The following is a 20137-nucleotide window of genomic DNA, read 5'->3' as shown; positions in this document are numbered from 1 at the left end:
TTTAAAGAACCTCTCAATCAATTTGAGATCGATACCAGGGTTGAACCCTGTGTTTTTAACTTCGAAAATCAGGCAAGTCTTTTGTTTACATTTAGATTGCTGTAACATAAAAGACATCTTGGAGCTATTTGATGCTTCTAAATATCTACTGTTGGCTACAGAGCATCACAAAGTAACATTTTGTTTCACACAGTTACCTCAGAAACATATTTCTGAATTGACATGATTACTGTTGTGTATCCAGCTGTTGGGTTGCATACACATCTGAGACTGGAGATTGACTCACTGGATAAGGATACAGTCCTGCTGTGTTTTAGGATATAAATTATATGTGACAACATTTGTTTGAGATGTGGATGAGTGTGTGTGGTAGGTTTTGCTACAGTAAGATATGTATTAACAGACCAGGCAACTGTGGTGTGTTGTAACCAGTTAAACTATGGTAAGAACCAGGATATGTAACTGAGCCTACAGGTGTTGTATGCTCAGAGATGGGTGAAAGACTATAATCTCCTACACACACACACACACACACACACACACACACACACACACATGCACATGCAAACACATACACACACGGCTAATTTCATAAACACTCCCACGTAAGAACACAATATTCGAGCACACACACAATCAATAGCAAACCTAGAAACACTAGTACACATCATAGAAGGAATATGTATACAAACACACTTACACACACAATGGAAAAAAATAAATATAAAATGCACAAAACATATTTACACATACATGGATTCAGAAACACGTGGAGGTCACATTATTTTGGGAACAAGAGAAAACAGATGGATAGCATCGATTGGATCTGAAGATTGCAAGTAAAAATCAACTATATCTGGGGGTGTGGAGTTGGAAAGAAGTGAGTTTACCAGAACTCTGTAGCCTGCTCCTCATCTCTGCTTGAGGCTCGAGGCTACATTAGCAGCTGCTAGCATATCACACTCAAATCTCTGAACAAACTGTTGGCAGTCAAGTTGCATTGTGGGTAGGCACCATCTTTTGACAAAGAAGAAAAATGTGTGGAATAAAAAAGATCATAGGCTATATCTGGTTCTGCTGCATTGATTTTGATACTGGTTTTTAACTGTCCATTGTGAGTCCAAAGATGTTATAGGAGTGCAATGCTAAATCGGTACTCTTTTAACATTCTAAACTTTGCTATCCTGTAGTGCCATTCAATTGAACATAAATGTGATTTAACCTCTAGGCAGTTCTTGAAAGCCTTTACAGTTACTGGTCAGCATCCAGCATTCATAGACTTTTTATTGGCTAAATCTGGTCCATATATCATGACTATCATTTTGGCCTATAATACAGTGGTATGAAAAAGTGTTTTCCCCCTTCCTGATTTCTTTTTTTTTTTGCATGGTTGTCACACTTGTTGTTGTTAATTTGTTTGATGTTTCAGATCATCAAACAAATTTAAATATTAGTCAAAGATAACACAAGTAAACACAAAATGCAGTTTTTAAATGAAGGTTGTTATTATTAAGGGAAAACAAAATCCAAACCTACATGGCCCTGTGTGAAATAGTGATTGGCCCCTAAACCTAATAACTGGTTGGGCCACTCTTAGCAGCAACAACTGCAATCAAGCATTTGCATTGCTTTCAACTTGCAATGAGTCTTTTACAGGATTGTGGAGGAATTTTGGCCCGCTCATCTTTGCAGAATTGTTGTAATTCAGCCACATTGGAGGGTTTTTGAGCATGAACTGCCTTTTTAAGGTCATGCCACAGCATCTCAATAGGATTCAGGTCAGGACTTTGACTAGGCCACTCCATAGTCTTCATTTTGTTCTTCTTCAGGGTGGCCCAACCAGTTATAAGGTTTAGGGGGCAATCACTATTTCACACAGGGCCATGATTTGGATTTTGTTTTCCCTTAATAATAACAACCTTCATTTAAAAACTGCATTTTGTGTTATACCTGTGTTATCTTTGACTAATATTTAAATTTGCTTGATGATCTGAAACATTTAAGAGTGACAAACATGCAAAAAAATAAGTAATCAGGAAGGGGGCAAACACTTATTCACACCACTGTAGGTGTGTTTCAAAACTTTGACTGTTTTGTAGGGCCTTACCAGTGTCAGATTTTTGAGGCTGACACCACCATTAATATTTGAGACAAACAAAAGAAGATAAGATAATGATAATTCTGTTGGTATTTATTCTTTAACATCAGCATCATAACACAAACTTGATTTGTTTATATTTGATAACTGTGAACCGAGGAGGACATTTTAAAGGTGAAAAATATACTTGTCTGTGCTCGTGAAAGATATCTTTGATGTTTCTGTACTGCAATTTCTTGTTACTCATCAGCCAACATACTGTATATGCCAATACAAATATATGTGTATGTGTTGTCCAATAATATCAGCCATGCCGATGCATCAGTCATGTTCTGAAAACATGATTTGATTGACAGGTGACGGAAATAACAAGAATATACTGTGCAGACACATAAAACTGCTCTGCCTTCTCTCATTTCCTTTTCTTCATTTTCAATTCTCTCTTCCTCCTCCTCCCCTCTTTCTCCATAAAAACATATGTGTGTGAGTGAGAGTGTGTGGGAGGAGGGCCTTGCTACTATTTTCACAGGGAGATGGTGAGAGGGACTGTATACCAGGCCAGAGAGTGGGATGGATGGAGAGATGTAAGATGGAGATAGTGATGCAAGAACAGAGGGAGCTTTACAAGTAGGGGAAAAATGTAGGGAGCTAAGAAACAGCAGTGACAGTTTGGTAATTGATTTAAATTTAGCCAAGCTTTTTCTTATGAAGTTGATTCCCAATTTCTATGAAGTGTGCACTGTAGAGTGACTATTTCCTTCTAGTATAGAGAGTCGTCGTTTGAACGAGAGGAGGATTTACTTTATCATTCAAAGCCATATCCTTCCTCATTGCCCCTGAAGTAGCACCCTGCTGACAGCATTGAGCCAATTTCCACAAACAAATTGATTCTTTTGTCATCAAATGCTTGAAATTAATTTGACAATGCAAAAAAAGTGATGGGGTCGTTGCCTGGCTTGCTTTTTCTGTGACACAACATGACAAGAGTTGGGCTTGATAAGCTATAGCAACTGGAAACAAAGGCATGCTGACATGCAGTTTGCATAGCTAATTAAAAAGAAAGCATTTCATTATAAATGTACTCACCTCCTCATGAACTACAGCTGAAGGAGTCTGAATTAATGTGTCTTCTAAAACAGCTCCTTATAGCCAAAGACCTTAGTCAGCAGCCGAGTTACACTGTTCCCTCATGTCCCTTTTTACACCACGGACTCAGCTGTCTTAATCGGGTGAAGGCCAGAGAGAATGCAGCATCTGCCAAGTCATCTTACGCTCCCTAATGAACGTCAACTTGGAACACATACTGGTGTCAGTACAAAGTAGTTCACCACATCAAAATGAATAATATCTTACTTAGCATTTGTTTTTAACATGCATGTCCTACTTAGGAATTAGCATTGAGACACAGATTCTCAGTATGAGGCCCAGGTTGATCTAGAAATGGTCCAATCACATCTACCTGTGCTGCTGAAGAAACTTTTTTAAACTGGCTGCATGCATGTAACTGACATTTTTGAACAATTAGACACAGTTTTCCCACCATAAACAGTATGTGATGTAGATAGATAAAACATGGCTGCTATGTAGACCCAAATACAAATCTGTTCCAGAAGTAAGAAAACCTCTTTAAAAATCACAATGGCATGTGTAATTACACAGATCACTAAACATCCAGCCTTGGAACTTAGCCTCATTGCTTTCATTCAATTTGCTAGACAGGATTTTTTTTCCTATATTATGAAATATTGTTGTTTATTTCATATTTCTGTTTTTGTGATATTTAACAAACACCACTTCCTATAAGCCATAGACCCATGTGGTGGATATAATGGATATGAACGAAACCAAGTTACAATGATGTAAGCATGCAAGCTTACATAAATTTTCATTAGCGCAGTAGTTTTTGTATGCTAACAAATTAACTGTAGGTTGTTTTTGTTAAAATCACGAAGGTTTCATCTTCTAATAGAATGTGCGGTAATAAATACAAAGAGTTGACTTCTTTTATGAATGCTTGTGACATCTTTGACAAATTACAATCAGGTTTCCATGCACGTCATAGCCCCCAATCTGCTTTTATCAAAGTGCCAAACAACCTTTTACTTACAGCTCATACTGGCGATTGTTCGATTTGAATTATTCTGGATTTGAGCTTGACATTTGATATTGTGGATCACTCCATCCTACTGGACCACCTCGAAAAGTGGGTTGTCATCAGGGACACTGCTCTAAAATGGTTCAAATCCTATTTATCAAAGAGGACTTTCTTACTGGTCATGGGTAATGCCTCTTCTTCTTTGGCTCCTCTGACCTGTGGTGTTCCCCAAAGCTCCATCCATGGCCCCTTGTTGTTCTGTATATACATGCTTCCACTGGGACAGATCAGAACTAAACACAAAATTCAGTACCATTGTCATGCAGCTGACACACAAATTTATGTCCCATTAAAAACCAGTGATGAAGGCAGTTTTAATTATCTTTTATCCAAAACCTTCTCCAGCTAAATGAAAGTAAATCAGAAATAATTTTCTTTGGTCCCCCAAAGTCCATCACGATTGTACAGAAATATCTTGGATCCCTGTCTTCAAATGTCAAACCCGCAGCCAGAAACCTGGGTGTGATATTTGACAGTGAACTTTCATTCTTCTTGTTTAGGCTATTGTAATTCATTGTATTCTGGTTTAAGCCAAAAAACCATCTCACCCATTCAGCTGGTACAAAACGCAGCTGCTCGGCTTTTAACAAGCACTCAACGACATGACCATATCAGACATGTTTTAGCTTCTCTTCACTGGTTACCAGTTAGTTTTAGAATTGATTTTAAGATTTTACTGATCACCTTTAAAGCACTTCATAGTTCAGCTCACAACTACATTCCTGAATTACTGCTCCTCTATGAGCCAGGGCGCAGCCTCAAAACCTGAGTCCCGGCTCAAAACTAAAGGTGACCGGGCTTTTGCAGTCAAGGCCGCTCGGCTCTGGAACTCCCAGCCCAAGGATTCGAGGTTTGGTGAATCAGTGACATCTTTTAAATCACTTCTCAAAATGTGTTTTCAAAAAAGCCTTTTATAATTCTAGCACTCTGTTTTATGCTGTTCTAATAAAGAAAAACTTTTTGACCTAGAGCCCAAAGGCACAAAAAGGTCTATAAGACCTGGAGCTGTTTGTATATGAGGTAGAAATATGATATTTAAAAGGCAAATACTCTCAGCTATATTGACTGCGACTGTGCTCTCCAGAGTGGCTGATATCAGTGCTTGCTTAATTAAAGTATGTTTTATTCTTTTTAATTAAAAACAAAACAAAAATATATATTGAACAACATTTCCCTTTAAGGGACTTTTCATTCATCTTGCATGTCAGAAAGACTAATAAATTCAGAAAACATTGCTTGGGGCTTATTGGAATTAAAAAGCATAAGCAACTCCAGACCAGAAGGAGAGAGAAAAAGCACAGGAGGGAGATGAAAGGATGTCAATGTATGTACATATGCATCTGTTTGTGAGCATGTGTGTATTACTCAGAGATGTTAGTGTCAGATTCTCAGAGAATGGAGTTAAATAATCACTATCATAGTCTCAGGGAGAGAGATAGGAAGAGAAAGAGAGAGAAGACTAGAGGGTGGGGGCCTTGAAGTTGAGAAAGTGCCTCAGGCTAATCTTTGAATCTTCCTCCAACAAAAAAGAAAAAAAGAGAACATGAGACATGAAAGTGTGTGTAAAAGCATTATACTTGTCCGTCTGTGTGTGTGCACCTGCCAGCATGTGCATCTGCACCAGTCGTCAGTGATTTGGGTTGCCATGTCTTATCCAAACAATTCCTTTGATCAAACATCTTTTTTTTCACTCTTGTGATTTAAATGGAGGACAGCAACAAAGGGGTAAGTGAGGAGTGAAGGAGGGATGGAGAGAGCGAATGAGGTGAAAATAACAAAGGAAAGAGTGTTAAAGGCTTTCTACAATGCAAAGCCAATGGTTTAAGAGGAGAGAAAGCAAGTGAAAGAGAAACACATAAAAGTAGTGAATGCTTTTTAATTATATATAATAATAATATTATAAAATAATTATTTTCTTAAGGTTAGGGAAACAGTCATTTGGGTTAAAGTTATTATTTCGTTATTATTAAGGTTAGGGGACCTTCGTCGTCATCATCAGGGTCATCAAGTTAGGGAATGATAATGGTCATAATGTATTAATGTCATAGGAATTTTACAGATGTTCCAACAATAAAATAGGTTGTTTGTATTCACCTTCCATGTGTGCGTTTTCTGATGCTGAGCCCCCTTTTGACCACATTGTTTGTCAGTGCCATTTAAAACGCATTATTCATATGTTTTCTGATCTGCCACACCTATTGTTAAGGTTTGGTTAAGGTTAGGGAAAAATTGTGGTCTTGGGTAAAACAAAATAGGTTCAGTGGTCCCCCATGTCAAGGTCACACGCTTTGTTGCTGAACTCTTCGTCCACTCTGACCTTGAGTGGTTTAAGGGCAGTATAACATCATCACCCTACTTTTACCTTCTGACAGACAATAGTCATAATTCGCACAGCCACAACAGGTCTATATCAGGTAAACATAGGCTGTTTTAGTCATTTGAAACAGCAACCAATGCTATCGTTTCTTCTTGTGAGGGCAGTCTAGCAGGAGATAAGAAATGCCATAGTTATAGCTCACCATAAACCTACCATAGACACATCTGAAGTCCCTGTCGAAACGTTATAGGAATATATAAGTAACACTGTTGGGCCATTTAATGAAGAAGAGAGAGATGAAATGAGGAGAGAAACAGCACATTTGTTTGCATTTTGTACTCTTCTTACAAAATATCAATGAAATTACAGAACCGAACTAAGAGAGAAAGAGATAGAAAGGTAGAATATGTCTTTTTATTGGAGGACAGCAATGACAGATTGGTAATGTGCAGAAATAGACTCCTGCCTTCGAAAGAGAGAGAGAGAGAAGGAGCGAGGAGGAAAGATGGAGACTGGTTCAGAAGAAAGAGAGAGAGAGATGGAGGATGACGAGAGGTGATGAAGACAGTGATTTAGAGTGAGAAAAATAGATTTACGTAATGGCAAGTGGCCATGGGAGAGGAATGTGGGGAAGGAAGCTGGCACTGAAGAAAGATAAGTAAAAGGGGGAAAAAAGGGAAAGGAGGGAGGGGAATGATTTACAGATGGAGGGCAGGAGATGAAATATGAAAGGACAGAGAAAGAGTAGAAAGAGAAAAAGTAAAATGAGAAAGACAGAATTCAAACGAGGGAATGGGTGGGATGCAGAAAAGGAAAGAAGGCAATGAAGAGAGAAAAGGTGGGATGAGGCAGCAATGACGGAAGGAGGGAGAAAGACAGTGAACAACTGTGCACTGCCAACATATTGATCCATTTAACGACCACCCTCCCACTACTTCCTCCAGCCCCCAGCATGGATTACTGCTACAGGCCTCAAACCACATAGGTAACTGGTCACACGACACTCAAACACACTAACACACACACATGCACACAGTAAAAAAAACACAACGGCATTTCTAACTACCGCAGTGTTGACAGGAAATATGTTAGATATACTTGTTTGGAGAGTTCAATCCAAACAAAAAGCAAACACACACATACACACACAGTTCTTGCAATGAGGGACACCATTCTTTGTGTTCATTGATCCAAAGCAAGAAAAGTCAGACCACTCAAGCTGTGACAGAATCTTGGCTCACACACACATACTTAATACTTACACACACACAGGCGCGCACGCACGCACGCACACACGCACGCACGCACGCACTTGGCCTTTTCGTCACATCACTGTGTGTACGTGTGGTGTGTGCAAGGTGGGGGTAGGAAGATAAATGGACGACACAAAGGCACAAATGGTAAAGAAGCAAGGAGTGGAAGAGAAGGAGAGAAGACAAGAGAGAAAGAAAAAAATCTGCGAAGGATGGAGGGAGTGAGGGATGTGAGATGGAGAGCTAGAATGGACAGAAGTAAATGAGAGAAAGGCGAGAGAGAGAGAGAGGCTCTGGCTGACATATTTACAGGACAAGACAAAATTGTCTGTCTCGTCTAAACGCATGCTAGATTAAAGTGGGGCCGTGTGTGTGTGTGAGTGTGTGCGGTGTAACCAGACAGCAATCCCTGCTCAAGGCCAAACCTATATAGATCATATCCCAATCATCATATTATTGCCTTCAGCTCAAGATGGAAGAGAGAGCGAGATATGAACACAACAGTTTAACTGCGCACACACACACACACACAGACACAAAGACACACACTCTCTCTCTCTTCCTTAAATCCTCCAATTCACTTCCAATATACTTGCTGTCTATCCCTCCATCTCCCCCTCTCTCCTCCCTTCTCATCTTTTCTCTGCTTTTATATTTTTGTCTCCCCCTCCTACTTTAACTCTGTTTATCGCCCACTTTAAATCTGAACTTTTTTTTTCTTCAGTCCCTTCAAGAATTTGAACTCAAATTCAACCCATCCACTCAGGCATTTGCAAGAACTAAAGTAACAACAGCCAATGACAGTCTTCCCTGGCAGAAGCAGGAGATGGTGGAGGCATGATCCTTTGAGGGTGGTTGGTGCATGGGTGAGAAGAACAAGGAAATTGCTCCCATGTTGGTCTTATTTTTTCTTGGTTATGTTTAAAATATACAAAATATATACAATATACAAAATGACTTAAAAGAAAGAATGCAAAAAAGCAGAAGACAATGAGTTTGAGTTTTACTGGAACTAAGCATGACATTTATTGATTTCTTTACACTTACTAATACTTTATTGTACTCCTTATTTTACAACTGGACATATTTTTATTTAGTGTTTTTTTATTTAGTGCATATGCGGATCCAATCAATCATAGCATTCCCCTTTATTGTAACTGATGACAGTTTTTGTTTGTGATGTTGTGGCCGCTACACCTGTAAAGGCTAGAAAAGCTGTGTCGGTTAAAATAGAAACGCTCCGTCAAAATTTTTTAATTTTCAACAATTTATGTATATTCTCGACGGCAGACGGGGAAAAAGAGAAAGTGCGGCAGCAGCACAACAGAGGCTGGGTTCCATTGGGCCATCGGGCCTATCTTTTATTTTGTTAGTAACTGTTATATAATCGCAGCATTACACGAGAGGGTGCGCTTTAACGTCATTATTGGCACAACAGTGATGTGGCCAGGACAGAGGCGCTTGCGCGTAATATTACTTAACTGCCTACTTCTTTTCATTCCTATGTGTTCTGCTTATTCCTCCTGTTTTGGTATTTTATCATTTTACACTTCTCCTGCTTGTCCAATTACATCACATTTGCTTCTTCTTTATACATTTCTGTGCACTTTGTTCTTTCCATCTCCTCTCTTCTTCCTCTGTCTCCTACCTTCCTTCACAGTTGTTTTCTGAAAGCAGAATGGTAACTGCTTGGATCTTTCAATTTATTTTCCAATTTAGAAATAATGAATGTTTACATTACATGCCAGTGATCATTAAACCATTAAATAGCACTAATTCATGAGGTATGTATATTTGATAGGCAGACGCTCCCCATAAACAATGCGTCAGAACAGGTTTATGCCACATGCTTTTGTTAATGCATAGTGCCTCCAAATTATACGGTTGAATATATTTTTGTTAAATTTTCCACCCAATCCCCTGAGAAATTGGCACATTCAAGAGTGATTTGGCAATAAATGATTCCCTCAGTGTTTGTGTATTTGGCTGGTTTTTGGCTGTGAGAAATCTCTGTTTTGTTCTCTGGAAACATCTTGCATTGGGTCATAGTACTAAGTTATGAAACATATACAGTACATGTCATAGAATGGTACTGGAATACAAAAATAAGCTGAAAGTGACTGTAACAAAAAGAAAAATGTGATATATTTGTGTCACTTCTGCAGCAGAGATATTTGTCATTGTACAAATACAGTGCATTAAAAAACATGTTTAATGAATGGTAATTGGTACCAAAATTTGGCCTCAAAAGAAAATCGTGTCGAGGGGCTCTAAAAAGTGTGCAGCTGGCCCTGCCAAACCTCTCTCTCTCTCCCTTCCAATCTTTCTCTCCCTCTCTCTCTCTTGCTCCCTCTGGTGAGACCAGCTGTCTCATAGCAACAGGATGACACTGTTCCTGACTGCCTGACCACCTCCACACACACACACACATTGACACATACTCATATACTTTATGTATATCCCACAGGAATGTGTCACTGTTTTGTGGTTTGCATGCAGTGCTCTACCTCAATGCATGCAGTGCTTTCTCTTTCTCTCTTTTCTTATTACCATCATGAGAAAGCCTGGCACTGTAGGAAGCTTTGATTTTGTGTGTGTTCACTTGAGTATAGAGAATCTTGCTACATCAATGTAATAACATGTCCAAACTAAGTGTCTTATACATGTGTATGCACTATGTTTTTGCTAAATATGAAAGTCTCATGCATCAAAGTAATGTACCATTCTAATTACCTTCTTATATGATTGTGTGAGGTGAATTGGAGTTTCCATGTGTATGTGTGTATGTATATGTATGCTGCGTGTTTTGAGGTTTTAATGCACATGTAAGTTAGCAAGTTAGCATACTTAAAAACAGAAAGAAAAATACCTCCACATGCACAAAATGGTGTGTCTGGGGTGTGCCTGTAAGTGTGGTTTTTGCTGCAACAAAGACAGATCGATAGACACAGCAAAAATCACAAGTTCCTTTTCAACCAATACAAGCAGGGCAGAGCAGTCCAGCGTTTTGCTTTTATTTTGTTCTGAGAGCTTATCCTTGTAGCTATGACAACATGCACACACACTATGTTTAATTATAGCTAAATCTAATAAATTCTGTATGGAAAATTTTTTAAAATCTTTTTTCATGCTTCGTAGCCCAATGTAATGAGGATGATATGGAGATGGAAACTGACGCTCAAGTCTCTGCGATGGCTGGTAATTGAAAGAAAAAACTGGGAGAAATATATGTATAAGTATATATTGCATTGGGTTTTTCTGTAAGTGAGCCGTTATCCTATGCATATCAGGCTTGTGCCTCTTTCCCTCTTGAGTTTGCCAGTTTATCAGCACAATCACTGTGGTCCATCTCAACTTGCAACAGGAAGTATTGTTCAATTGTAAATCTTGATAGAGGCTTGTCATTCCAAGTGGCTGTCATTTGCTGCTGAGAGGGAAAAAATCACCTTCTTGAGGTGCTTTGTTTATAGAGAAGTCGGGGTGACTTTGGGACAGAGAGTAGCAGTGCTGCACACTCAAAGATGATGGTGGAGATTTTGATTTGAGAACGCCTGCGGCCTTTACAAGTTCACATTTGTTTGCGGCATGCTGGGCAGGGATGGAAAGGGTAGAAAGGATGGAAAAAGCTCAACCCATACAAACAGAACAACCAACTGACATCAAACCATTCAGATACAGGCATATACCCACAAATTCACTAACACACACACACACAATCTGGCACACATACACATTGCACAGACGAATGCACACAAAGCATCAAAAGCAGGTATAAGGACAAGATCAAGAGCATCTCCACATAAAAAAAGAAATAACATCAACAACACAATATCAAAATAAGTTTCTTTCATGTCAAGAAGAAAAGGGAATAAGTTATTTTCCCACAATGCACTTTTCCATTTCAAGAATGAAAGGCACATGAGCTGCCCATCTTCTTTTGTGGCACAAACAATATGTAGAGTTATTTCAGAGCAAACAAGTGCAAAAGTAATAAGCTCGAGCAACAGCACATGGATCAGACTCCGTACGTTTAACAAGCATCTCATGGCACGCTGGTGGTTCAGCATGTGTGTTACTGCTTTGTTAAACTTTTTTTACGTCATACTCTGTTGATCTCTGAAGGGAAGTATAATCCTCCAACTCCTCGTAACACACACCACACACTACACAATGACACAATGGGAGCAACATGAAAGCATCCCTAGAGCTGTGGTGGACACTGCTGCTTTAGGGTCATGGATGGTCAAACATGGGAGCTTCTTCATGTGACCGCCACATCATCCCTCATTACCCAAATTCAGCTTTGAATTGTGTTTTTGGAAAGTAAGCATAAACATTATACCTGATCCAAGAGATCAGCCAAGAGAGACTGTCCTTTCAAGAAAAACGACAGCATCAGTCGTGTCAGCAAATTCCCAATAATGGCATATAATTACATCCAAGTGACAAAGCCATAGTAATTATGGCTCCTGTCCGTCAGAAGCAAAGGTGGAAATAGTATGACATTGTTATAGAGCTGCTGTTACTTCTTCCACGACTACTGATTACTAGCACGCTTCCACTGAACTCCACTTGTGTCACATTTTTAAGGATTGTTTGCTGGCTCAATGATGCGACGGATTATTAGTAAGAGTAGGACACTTTGCTAGCTCATGTATTTTTTTTTTACAAGCTAATCAATGTGGTTGTTTGACTGTTGTGGAATGATATTAGATGTTTACAACTGTGGAAAACAAATGTAGGAGGAAGTGACTAAAATGTGATTTCAAGGTGATGTATATCCATGTCATGCGCCATTTCAGTCCATCCACAACACCAAACATGCTATCAAAATGTACATTTGAATCAGGTTATCTCAGGAAAACATGGTGTAAACCTACACACAGCCCCGTCTACAATCAAAATGCAAAGGGATGTGATGCCAGACCACCTCTGTGGGTGGTCAGATCTCAGCCAGGAGTGTTTGCACTCAGTACTCTGTGTTCTCATTTGTGAGAGAGCCCTGCCTTCTGGGTACAAGCCTCACTCTGAAGTTTGCCAGCCGCTCACTGAAGAACTCCTGCACGATCTTTTCCCATCAGTCATAAATCCTTTCCCTCATCCTCAGTGAGGGAAATGTAGCTGTGTTCATTATTTCTGTTGCCTCCTTCAAAAGAGTGATAAAACATGACTCTGTCCATTTCAAATGAAGATGAATCCAGGCTTCAGTCTTCCATTTCCGTGCCCTATGCCATGTTTGTTATAGCTTATAATGCCTCCATTCAACATATTTCCTGCAAAACACACACAAAAATTAAGTCTGATCACAGTGAAAGAATGCAAAGAGATGCAAATGAATACCAGCTGCAAATGCAAAGGTAATGACTGGACTGATCATTATCCAAACAACATATGTGGAAACAGATTGCATTTTCATAAGAGCAATAAATAGGGCATCAAACTAGATACAAGACACATGCTAATGCTAGTCAGTTTGTGTCTCTGTCTATTGCAGCAAGATTTTACAAATCTCCAGGGCTCGGGTCTAGGGATGATAATAGCTGTCATTTTTGGGGCAATCTTACAGGTTGTATTGTCCGTATTCAGTTTTCATTATTTTGGACTTTCTGCATTATCTAAAACTTTCTGTACTCCATGCTTACCTCTTTCTCTCCTTCTTCTACCTTCTTCTCACCCCTCTCTCCTCCTCTCTCTGTCCTCTGTCTATTGCTGCATTATCATCATTCTCCATCTGTGGCTCTCTGAGGCGAAACACAGCCCTCTGTCCTCTCCATCACTCCATCGCTCTCTATCCTTCACTCTCTCACTTCTAAATCACAGGGACAGGCGGTGACAAGGACCTTGGCCCATTCTGCTTCATTTCTCTTACACATTCACTTTGCCTCTTTCTAGGGATTTTTTTTTTCTTTTTGCTCTTCTTTTTGACAATTTATATTTTGAGTTCCTCCACCTCTGTCCCTATTTTTTATTTGGAATTTGGAACATGAGCTAAATACAGATATAAATGCTTCTAAAATGCATTTAAGATTCAACAATCCAAACAACATCTGGAGGTAATCACAGGTGCATTTGGCCACACTAAAAACCATGTCCATGTATGGACAGTGTGAATAAATATCAATGTTTATGCACAACCAAATCACTAATGCAATTCAGACAGGCGTCAGGCATCTCACCTGTCAAAATGGACTGCCAGGATATTGCAACAAGCAGGATGAGATGTATTTACTACTACTATTACTTTTATAGGATGGAAATATTATAAAGGAAGTAGCATCTGCATTTTAGCAAATGAAAGAGAAATCCAATTTTACTGTGTATACAAGAGGCATATTTTAATGTCAGGTGTGAATGTAATCCGGGTGAATTAAAGGAGAAGCGTGATGTGGAAAGCATGTTAATGTGAGCTGGAAAGAGGACCAACCTATCTTTCTCTTGCTATGTTTCTCACAGTCTGGCTGTCTGGCTCACACATATATCAAATGATTTTATCCCGTATTTTCTATTTTCACCCTCTCTCTCAATTAAAGTCAATTATAGTTTGCTGGCATGAAATACTCTGCCCTGAATTACTGTAATTGCCAAAACAGAAACAAAAACAAACGACTGATAATTAAACCAGATAGATGGCAACCTTGACAGTGTCACGTTAATAACAAAATGGTTAAGAAATATTACACTAAGTGATCACTTCATCACACTCAATGTATCTTCCTCCATTTTCCTATGTTATTTTTACCCAACAAAGATGTTGGTGTCGATACTTTAGCCTGTATCAAGACTGAACACCTGCACACATGAATACATTAACAACTTGACAGTTGAGATGATGGCTACAGGTTTGTGAAACTGTGTGAGTAAGTAGGTCCTTCTGATAGCCATAAAAACAGCAGAGAAAGCTGTTTTCATATAAACGGTGACACAATTAGATATTTTGATATGTTTGTGCTTTTTGGGGTTGACCTTTAAATCGGCCACCTTCCACATGTTGCTAGTGTCGAATGTTGCCTTCTGTCTTATGAACTGACAAATCGCAAATTTGGCAGCAACTGAAACACTCCACATACTTGTAACATACTTGTAGTATGTATTTGAGGAAAGGTTTTGTTAAATGACTGTAATTTAGAATTTACAAAGACCAGTTTTTCATTCTTCACTTCTTATTACATCACCCACCCCTCCCAGCTCCCCACTCTCACTTTCTCTTAACCTCTCTGTCTGTCCCTTCACGTTTCCCAGAGCCTATTTCATGCCCCTGAAATCTGGCGCCTGGTGCCGGTCGCCTCGCTGGCACATAGCTCCACTCATCCCCTTCCATATTGCTCCGTCGTTCCGCTCCATCCATCCCTCCATCTCTCCTCTTCTCCTCCCCCTCTCCTTGCCACTCTTGCTTCATTTGGCTCATGATGAGGTGTCACCGCTGTGCCCTTGAGTGGGTGAGAATCCCCTCTGACAAAAAGTGTTTGTGTGTGCGTGTGGATGTTGGCGTGTGTGTAATGTGATTGCATGTTCTTGTTTGGCGCTGTATGTATATATATATGTATATATATGTATATATATATATATATATGTGTGTGTGTGTGTGTCCCATCTTGGCCTGTGGAAGTGACAAATATCAGGATTGTGCTGTTACAGCAGGAGAAGAGATGATTTACTTGTCAGGGGGCTGAGGGACAGGAAGGCAGATACAGCGAGATAAATGCACTGTGCTGCTGGTGGGATAATGTAAAGATGCAAGGCTATACTGCTGGGACATGTACAGTACAGCTTGAAGGACCATTGATGCAGACTGAGATAGGTTACATTTTGTCTGCCTGCTACAGCGCATGTTGTCATCCCTCTGTCTCTTCGGTATTTCTGACAGTATTTTTACTCTACACCCTGGAGAGGTATACTCTCAAGCCATCATGTGGTATGATGCTTGGCTTAAAGTACTCATTGCACAATGTCAGCTGAAGTACCTTTAAAACTAAACTGGACATGACTATCACACTGACCTAAAATGGCCTGGCCTGAACTAACCTGAATTTGTACTACACTAGAATAGAATGAACATAACTTTACTGGTCTGAACGAGACCAGACTGGACTGGCTTGAGCTGAGTTCATGTCATGGGTGGAAGCAGAGGCTGTGGTTTGGGAAGTAACAGAAAGGACAAGATAGCAGTCATTCCTGAGTGTCAATGATAGCCAGGCTGGGGCACATGATACCTGGCTTGCTGCAGGGAAATGACAAACTAAATGTTATCGGGGAATAAAGGTTATGCCACATGTGTGAGTTGGAGGTTGAGGAGACGGTACGACAAGACCCTTTTCTGTTTTGAATTACGTACTTCTCCCATGTAATTAACGTAGATTTTGGGAGAGCATTTTGGCCATTTTCTTCAAGATCTTGAGTAAAATACTGCGCATACTGTGTATACAAGAATGAAAAATTACTAGATTTTCATTTGGTTTATAAAAATTTCCTAAAACTAAATATTGCACTGCCTTTACCTTTAGTTAAGTATAATTTAGTTTAGGGACAGTGCACATTAACGAACAGGAAGGCAAATGTGCCCCTGCAGCTAAAAAACATTCACTTTGATTTACAATCCAAAAACTGCTAAATCAGCCTCTGTGTTTGCACTAAAGAAACAATAAAGAGGCATTGATTTGTGTAACTGACAAAAACACAGGTGATCATTAGCCTGTCATAGCAGGATCAGGTAATAATTACCAGATCATGATTGCCTTGTCATTGTAGCATAATTTAATTTAAAATTATAATGTTGTTGACAAATTGAGTCATATTGCAATAATCTCCAAATGATCATGGCAATTTGGGGAGAATTAAATGACTGAGATTAATAATGGATGTAAGTCCCTGTTATGCCCCACGGTGCAAAGCAGTCTATTAACTTGTCATTGCAGGACAGGGGGACATAGCCTGCAGCAGTGCACATAATGACAAATGTAAATGTCCCTTCATGGTGGGATACACCTCATATTAAAGTCTAATACTCCATATGTAGTGAACAGGCTTGTGGCAGGGATTTAGGCTGCAGATGAAATGGAACCAAATCATTTCAATCTTATGGACAGGGACAAAATTATCACCTTGTCTCCAAAGGACATAAGGGGAAGCAGGAGGAAAGGCACATGTAGATGAAAGCCAAAGATACAAATGCACATCCCATCTGCAGATGAAATTTTCCATAAGTAAAGGGAATTTAGCTTGGAGTTGCAATATTAACAATGATTTATGCAGCATGTCAGCAGCAGGCCAGCTGATATAAGCAGTTGACTGTCAATGCCAGAATCAGAGCAATAGATCGTACTGTTGTTAAATCAGGGCCAAGCAATCAACCAATTTGACGTATCAAGGATGAGTGTTGCCATGAGCCTTGATCACTATGCTAATATGAAAACTCATTTATGGGGTATTCCAGTGCAGACTGCCTGAATGAGCACACAAACAGTGCTTCTCAGAAATCTATTCCCCCAAATTTAGAAAATGATAAGTAAAGCTTGATGATAAAACAATTCCCACCCATCGATGAGCAAAGACGATTTTCTACGGTGGCATTCCTTCACGACAACCTGTTGTGTTACAGCTTATCAATATCACCACATTTGTGCAATATCACCACTTCTACAGTTATATTGATTCTGGCATATGAAGTGAAGGTTTGTTGTTAGCCATGCTAACGGCATGGCTCTAGGGATGAAAGTGTCGGTCGGTCTGTCCACCACTTTGGTCCAGAGTGAAATATCTCAACAACTATTGGATGGACTGACATGAAAGTTTGTACATACATTCATGGTCCCCTGGGGAAAAAATCCTACTGACTTTGATGATCCCCTGACTTTTCCTCTAGTGCCACCATGAGGTTGACATTTATGGGTTTGAGTGAAATATCTCAACAACTATTGGATGAATTGAATTGAAACTTGGTACAGACTTTCATAGCATCTTCAGAAAGAATTGTACTCACTTTGGTTATCCCCTGACTACCTGCCCCATGATCAGGTCAAAAATGTCCAGTAATTCATTGACCAAATACCTGCTAAACTAATGACATTCCCATGTTGCCATGCTAGAGTTAGCATTTAACTCAATGCCCAGCTGTGCCAAAGTACAGCCTAGCATGTTTGCAGACTCTTAGTCTTGTTACAACCTACTTCTAGATCTAAGTCTAAATTAGCATTTAATATGATCCCTGCAATTATGTTTTCAGCAATCTATAGATTTTTCTAACAAACAGTCCACCACATTAAGCACACACAGTACTTCTTCTTGTAACATGATAAAGTGATACAGAATGTAGGAATAATAGTAACAAACGAATGATACTGTGTGTATTCTGTATCTGGATTTCAACTGGAAAACTTTAAGCTGTTTGTTGGAGGTTCCAAATGACAGTAAAGCTTGTGTAACTATTTCAAACTACCCAGGAGTACTGTATGATCTCAGTAAACTGCACCCAACCTAGAATACCCAAGAATTAAGGAAACAGATCTAGGTTTGCTGAGCTATGGTTTCTCTGTTTGGAGTGTTCGCTCACTGACAGCTTGTATTTTACTCTCAAGTTCTTATTCATTCAGCTATTCTCTGTTGCTGCACTATGTTGTGATTTAGGAGGGTAAGATGGCTGTAATTATACATCAAAATCTTGCCTACCGCAGCTATAACCATAGGCCAACTTCATTCACATTTCCTCAAAATGCTAAGGTAAAATGACAGATTTGGGTAACTGGTTTATTAAAGCAATAACACACACATCTCCAGCCAGCATTCAGCAGGCATTCATATCCTTTCCAAGTGTGTAAACCAGTTTATTATTGTTGTAGTTATTTTGATTTTGCTGGGACAGGTAGTAAGGAAATGCCACTTAAAGGGCTGCTGCTGAGCTCACCCACATAAACACATACACTCTCTGAACTGGAAAAACTAGCATACTGAGTGACAGCAGTGAAAGTCTTAACAGGAGGTGCAGATAGCAAGTAGAAAAATCACCTGAAAATATGACAAATCGGAGAGGAACATACTCTGTAACACTGGAGGCATTATATAGGCTCTAATTTGCTGCAGAGAAAGTATAGTGCTGAATGACTTACATTTGAAATACTGTATATACGCAGCAACACACTACAATATCTCTAGGGACAAACACATTTACTCGCTTACACACACACACAGACACACACATACAAGCATCAAAATGACTGCAGTGCAAGAGGGACTATGTAGCTGCAACGTCAGAACACAAAGCGGACAAAGTAGTTCCTCACATCAGGGTTGGCTAACAAATAAAACTCACACATACATAGAAACATATACACACACAGTCACACACCCTGAGGCTTACAGAGGAAAAGTTGAGTGGCAGGTAGTGAGGTGAAACATCAGTCACTGTTAAGACTGGGGATGTGTGTGTGTGTGTGTGTGTGTGTGTGATTACTGCCATGAGTAGTGATCTGTGGCCAAGGTGCACAGTAAATAAGCCTGAAGCAAACGTGTTTGTGTTTGTTTCTGTATCTGTATGTGAATGTAGAGGGTTATATGTTAATGCATCCACAAACAATTCTCCCTACAAGATATTATTAGCAGCAAGTGATGGTTTGCAGGGCTGTGTGTGTGTTTGTGTAGGTGTGTGTGTGTGTGTGTGTGTGTGTGTGTGTGTGTGTGTGTGTGTGTGTGTGTGTGTAATTATTACAACTGTACAGTGATGTGGACCCTGGAGCCTCCCCTGGGCCAAGTTCAACACTGTCATGTTTTCTATCTGCTTACAAAACACCTCTGCAGTCCACTCTGCCTTCACATCCCCAGGTACACATCTACTGTGGACCAGTGCATCCCCACACACACTGTACCTGTCCATAATTTCTTCCCTGAGGGATTGAAAAGGCCCATATATCAGTAATTGTGACTCCGAGGATACTGCCTGTGTCCCTGAAACATCTTGGATGCTTGAGTAAATTCTACTTGAATGTAGTCAGTGTTCACCGTGTAATTTCATGCAAAGTGTGTTTAGCTTCCAACATCATTTACTTGCAGAGCACACAACTTTACTGGCAGCACTCACCGGTTTCTTTAAAACATTGGCATGGCAGTGGCAGTATTTCTTAAAAATAATTAAATTTGCCCTATTTAGCCTGCAGCTCATTAACCTTCGGTTTGACCCACAAAATCTTTTGGACGTTATACTAATAATGGTTATAGATGGCATCTTGGTTAGTGGTCTGACCAGGCCTGTTTTTTTCAACATCACACCTTCACTTGCTGTCTATAATCCATTCTGCCAAGCTGTCCTGTTAGCTGGCAATCTGCAA

The 20137-nt window shown here is 39.6% G+C and overlaps 1 protein-coding gene across 1 annotated transcript in view; it reads right to left on the bottom strand.

Moving 5' to 3' along the window:
• The window catches only part of LOC122873506 (zeta-sarcoglycan), a 338906-nt gene that overhangs the window by 310398 nt on the left and 8371 nt on the right, over positions 1-20137 (bottom strand). The window lies entirely within an intron of this gene.

The sequence above is a fragment of the Siniperca chuatsi genome, linkage group LG3 (genome assembly GCF_020085105.1).
Source record: "Siniperca chuatsi isolate FFG_IHB_CAS linkage group LG3, ASM2008510v1, whole genome shotgun sequence".
NCBI lineage: Eukaryota > Metazoa > Chordata > Actinopteri > Centrarchiformes > Sinipercidae > Siniperca > Siniperca chuatsi.
This window is presented reverse-complemented; position numbering and strand designations above follow the sequence as displayed.